The sequence below is a fragment of the Bidens hawaiensis genome, unplaced genomic scaffold (genome assembly GCF_021521415.1).
Source record: "Bidens hawaiensis isolate Kalapana, Puna unplaced genomic scaffold, B.hawaiensis_p1.1 tig00037649_1, whole genome shotgun sequence".
Lineage (NCBI taxonomy): Eukaryota > Viridiplantae > Streptophyta > Magnoliopsida > Asterales > Asteraceae > Bidens > Bidens hawaiensis.
In genome coordinates this window covers 175,103-181,102 of record NW_027496582.1, presented here as the reverse complement: position 1 = coordinate 181,102, position 6,000 = coordinate 175,103, and positions in this window count along the sequence as shown.

The following is a 6,000-nucleotide window of genomic DNA, read 5'->3' as shown; positions in this document are numbered from 1 at the left end:
AGGAATGAGCAAGGCGGGAATTCTCCCGCCTAAATGAGCCAGTCCGTATGCTTCTGGAAGATCTTTTGTACTATACCTACTAAGGTATGGGCAGAACAGACGATTTGACCAGAACAGCCCATGAACCAATCACAGGGTGACAGCTCACCGACAACAGTACGAGGAGGAGCACCCTTTAGTACTGTTTGTCACTATTAGCCGCTGCCTACTCACCAACCCTTACAATGGGACGTGCGCAGCCTACAGTTGGTGGAACAGTGCGTAGCTGGCAGTAAAGGAACAGTGTACAGCCGACCTTGTTACTGTTGGCCGTAGCCTATCCACCAACCAGCATGGCCTGTGCGTAGTCCACTGTTGGTAGAACAGGAATACTATTCAGCCGGCTGTACCTTCTAGGAAACCTACCTTCGGCTATAAATACTCCAACACCTTGGAATGGTAAGGACATCATCTGATATCTCAATCTTATCTAGCAATCTCTTAATATACACTTATATTCAGAGCAATCTAGTCTGATTCTCACGCCGGAGGGTGGTCACAAGGAGGAACCCCCCCTTCTCAGTGACGAGCTTACGGTGTCTGTTTTGCAGGTCCCCTGAAGAACAACCTTCTCTGCTGGACCTCATCCTCGTGGGAAACATTACTTAACCCCCAGATTATCTATAATCTGCCCAGGGTTCACTTAGTGTTTCTTCAAGTTTTAACGTTATTTGAAATAAACCAACCTTGGTGAAGATGCCAACACCACATTCAATTCCAACTTTGGTCAAAAACAGATCATCAGCAAGCAAGCGCTCCTTAAAGCCACTGAACTGAAGCAGCCAGCGAAAGACGGCCGACTTCTCGAGCTCCAAGTACCTCTCGACAATCACTCCGGGTATCTTCCCGGCCTGGATGGATGCGGCAATGTCCTTGGGAATACTCTCCGGAGTCCTCCCAGCTTCAGCTAATACAAGAAACGCCTCCGCTTTATTCTTCTCTTCCGCATCACCATCACCTTCGTAGTTGTTTCCTCCACCTCCACCGTTGTGGTTGTTTCCGTTTCCATTGGAATATGTGATGGTGAGTGGAATAAGTGGACGGCTGTTGAGGATGAATGGATGGGGTTTGTGGGTGAGGGGGCGGTGGAAGGTGGTGGTGGGTGGTGGGTGAGTGGATGTAGAAGGATCGGACGGTGGTGGCCACGAGGGCTAGAGAGAGAGTATAATAACCCGAACTTTGATATTGGATAATAAATATATATATATATGATAATAATAATAATAATAATAAATAATAATACTAAGACATTACCATCCAGCCGAACATATACAGGAAGAAAGAAATTGATCATCATCATCACAACCTCATTAATAATAATAATAATAATAATAATAATAATAATAATAATGGATGGGTTCAAACTCAAGACTAACCACATGTGCATTATTTTAAATTTCCATTTATCATCAAGTTGGCTTCTTCAAATTCAAACTTTCGGATATATCTGAGATGATCGATTCGTTTCTTTTTAAGCACCCTCAAACTCTATCAAATCACATCCTCCCGTTTTTAACTACCACCCATGTAAATAGCTAGAAACGACACCGGAGCCGCCACCCCTCGGACACAGATTTGCTTTCCAGGTCTGTTCGATTCATGAACCAAGTACTTAAGTTCGGTTTGTTCCCTCAAATTCATCTTCCATGAAATTTAATTCGGATGTATGTTGATTCGTTTTGGTGATCACCGAAGCCTGTGGCATTCCCGGGCTACCACGCTGTTGCCTCCTTGATTTGCTCATGTTTGACTACATATGGAGGTGATTGAATTTGGTCTTTTATTTATAGTTTTGGATTATAAGTTCTAGGATATTGATCGATTCCGGCGACAAAGTTATCATTTAATCTAAAATTGAGATGTGAAGAACATGCTAATAATTTCAATACATCAAGAATTATGTTTGTTTTCTGTTTGTTTGTTTGTCTTAAGACTTGTGATCGACACAATACGTAGGTTAACTACTATATCCATGAACTACTACTACTTTCTTGTTTACACCATGAAATCATACCCCAAGAACACTTTTAACATAAAAATAATACTAAGTTTTGAATATGAAGGATATTAATATCTAAGTTGGCTGATAAGTCAGTAAGTATATTGATTGTAGTTTTCATAACTTATAATATAATATGCTTTGTTATTGAAGAGTGAAACTATTTTATTAAGTATTCATTCAAGAGACTATTCAACAGGAGAAAAAGAAAACTTGGTATGATTTATGGAGAGCGATAACTTGTTGTATCGTATAAAAATATTAAAAGCTTTTGTCGCCGGAAAAGCAATAAGTAAACACATTAAAGTTCTATAAATCTAATTCGAACCATAAATAAAAATGTAGATTTTCAGTTTGGTTGAAGACAATTTGATTTGTTTGCTATGTGTAAGGTACGGATTCTGGTTTCTATCACTCATAGTATAAATTTTATTTTGTTACTTTGTAGTACGGTTTCTGTTTTTGTTCACTTTTAGTATTGACTCTATTCCGTTACTTTGTAGTACGGATTTTCGTTACGCGTCGGTTATATTTTGAGTTCAGTTATTTTATATAATATATTTTAGTTATACAACTTTAGTTCAGTACTCTGTTACCCGAGCATTTCTGACTTGTCGTTGGGGCGTCAACGACATGGCACTTATCGTGACAGTGCGTAATCAAAGTTCACGGCGTCTCTGAAAGTACTCATGTAGTACCTTGGCCACTTAGAGGCGTATAGATCGATCTTAGCTCCGACTCCTAACTCCTGACATGGCACTTATCGTGACAGTGCGTAATCAAAGTTCACGGCGTCTCTGAAAGTACTCATGTAGTACCTTGGCCACTTAGAGGCTTATAGATCGATCTTAGCTCCGACTTCTGACTCCTGACTCCTGACTCCTGACTTCTGTTTGAGATGGAACAATGTGTGCACGCCACCCACACCGTCTCCTTGGTGCATGGACTAGCTAGCTGTGTACCCCTCTGTTTAGGCTCTGGGTGCTTCCGTATTACACGACCTATTTATTTTAACATCATCGTCGTGTATTTTAGTAATTATATTTTGTTTCGCTATATTTCTGGTCCGTTTTGATATGTGTATATGCATTTGATTAAATTTGAGTATATTCAGATTACGTCCCGATCGTGTATCGGATTATGTTTCGCATTTAATTATAGTTCAGTTAAATGTTACACGTTATATGTTACACGTCACACATTATATGTTACAAGTTATATGTTTCTGGCTCTGGGTGTTTTTGTTATAGTTCTGATATATTTCCGCATGCGTTTGACCATGTTTTGGCCAAGTGTCGGATCATACATCCGAATTTTATTAAGTATATGTTTCGGTAAAAAGGGTTGGTTTCGAGTTTGAATTGAAGTTCGTATATTTATTATCTTACGTCTGTCCTTACCTATACTATTGTTCTTTCCGTTACTGGGCAATTTTTGGCTCAGCCGTGTTTTCTTGTTTTGTTTTTCTTATTTTGTTTTCAGGTAATCCGGGATTCGGGGAATTTAGTGATGAGAGATAAAAATGAAGTTCAAGCCTCTAAAAGTTAATTCATTTTGTTTAATAATATGACGTAGGTTGCATTAATTTTTGTTGTATTTTGGATTGTGGCGTTGATTTGATATCTGTAATAGTAACACGTTAGCCTGTTCCGGGTTGGGGTGTTACAGAGAGAGAATGGAAGAAGGAAGACAGAGTGAGTGGAGGATCCAAAGCCAAAGGTCATTCATTTTCATTACAGGTCAACCGTCGAATCTTACCCTTTCGTAGCCTATAAACCACACACACACACACACACACACATATATATATATATATATTTATTATTACGGGAAAACAATCCAAAACCCAAAAAGGCAATCAAGGAATTCTTTTTCTTTTTAACGTTCGATCTATACTAATTAATAAATAAAAGTTTTATTTGTCACATGTCCTCAAATTAGCCATCCTCAGTCACAAAATCCCGCCTAAACCTACAACCGTTTACAATGGTGCGCGGATCCTTGCTCCAACCCGTTTGTCATTTTAAACTTGAGATATACTATTAATCGTTACAGATTCACAAACCCTAAATGATTATTTCCTTTTCTTCTACACTTCTACAGAATAATTATCAAACTATTATCTCGTAAAAGAATCCGTGTTCTTGGATCTTAATTTTCATCAGGATGCATAGCTATTCCAAAACCCTAGATCATTATCCCCAGTCAATTCATGACATTAGATCAAGTGTGATTTTTCATCATCACTTATTTGTCAAAATTTGAGGCTGACATTGAAGGCTATGATTCTATGAAGCTTCAATTGCAGTTGCAGATTAAGGATCAATTTTGTGAACAAAGCCTAGCCATTTCAAAAGCTAATGTAAGTTATATCAAACATCAATTTCAAGGTACTATTATTGTAATTAGTACTAATTTCGTATGATTATGATGTGGTCATGTGACCTTAATTTTTTTTGTTTTTGCCACAAATACAACCTTAATTTAAAAACTAAGCATTAAATAAATAAATTTAGGTTTCATTCGTTGTATGTTTTACTACTTGCTAATAAATATATGTTTACATTCGCTTGCATTTAGGTTTGTTTGTTTTCGTAGCTCGGTTTAATTGATATGTGGATTGTGGAATTAAAACTTGATGTAGTTTTTTTTATATCATAGAGTATTTTTTTATCTATTTGCAATTGTCTCGGACCAAGGTGTTGTCTGAGCCCTCTTCATATGATTTGATACTCACATTCTTTAATAAAGTTAATTTTATTTCATTATAGATCATACTTGATTTTGGTTTTACTATTTCAATTTTGTGTGGTGATTTATGCTATTTCAATCCAACTGTTAGGGATTTTGCTTTTTGTTTGGCTTAGGGATTAAATAATTGTTGATATGTTACGGGTTAAGTTTTCATTATTTTGCTCTCTTTTTTAGCGATTTGACGTGTTGTAACTTAAGTTTATTTGGTTAATTAGGAAATGCATATTTTCTGCTATGAGAAAATTGCATCTCATATAGTCACTTCATTGATTCATATTGAAATTTTTAGATATTCTGCTTGGTAATATACTGTGGACTAATTCAACAAAAAATTATACTTTAAATTATTATTTTATATTGCTTTATATGAGTGATGTAGTTGAAACTGAGAGTTGGTGTCAATGTGAAGGAAGAATCGGGACTAGATGTGATTGGATTATTAAAGATCAAGCCCATGATCAGGTCATCAGAACGAATACAAGTCATGTTTTTTTGTTTTTTTACCTATGCTTCTGTTTAATAGATTTATGGGATTTGACCAATTACAAATTTTGTTCAATTCTAATGGTTATTGGGATTTGATTATATTATTCATTATTAGGTTAAGCTATAAGGTTTGAAGTTTGTGTAAATTATATTATCTTTAAGTACCTGAATATTAACAACTCCCTTCACAGTCACACAACATACACAAAGTTAGCTTTACTTAAGACATGTCCTTTTTTATCATAAAGATTTGTGTTTGGTTTCCATCTTATTGTCTTTTTGATAGTTACATTATCTTTAATGGATTGGTCAAGTTGGATTTGGTTTTTGACACCTACAACTGCAACTGTATAATGAGCAGTTAGAGGTATGTCAAGTTGGATTTGGTTTTTGATTCATGGGGTTATAATGGAAAATCTTGATGTGCATATTTTGGTTTTTGATCGACATGTATTGGTGTAGATATTGGTTTATGATTTTTGGGTTCTACCCGAACCTCCATTGTGGAAAACAACTTCATATATCAGATTTGTTTTGATAATGTGTTTGAGATGTACCATATAGACAATGTTTGATTATTATGTTCTTCTCTATATATATTTTGCATATTCTTTCTTTAACTTGTATATATGTATATAGTTATTTAATTCTCATTTATCACGAGAAAGTTAAATGTTCACCTACAACTTTGTAGCTACAAATTATTTGTTCAAGATTCTAAA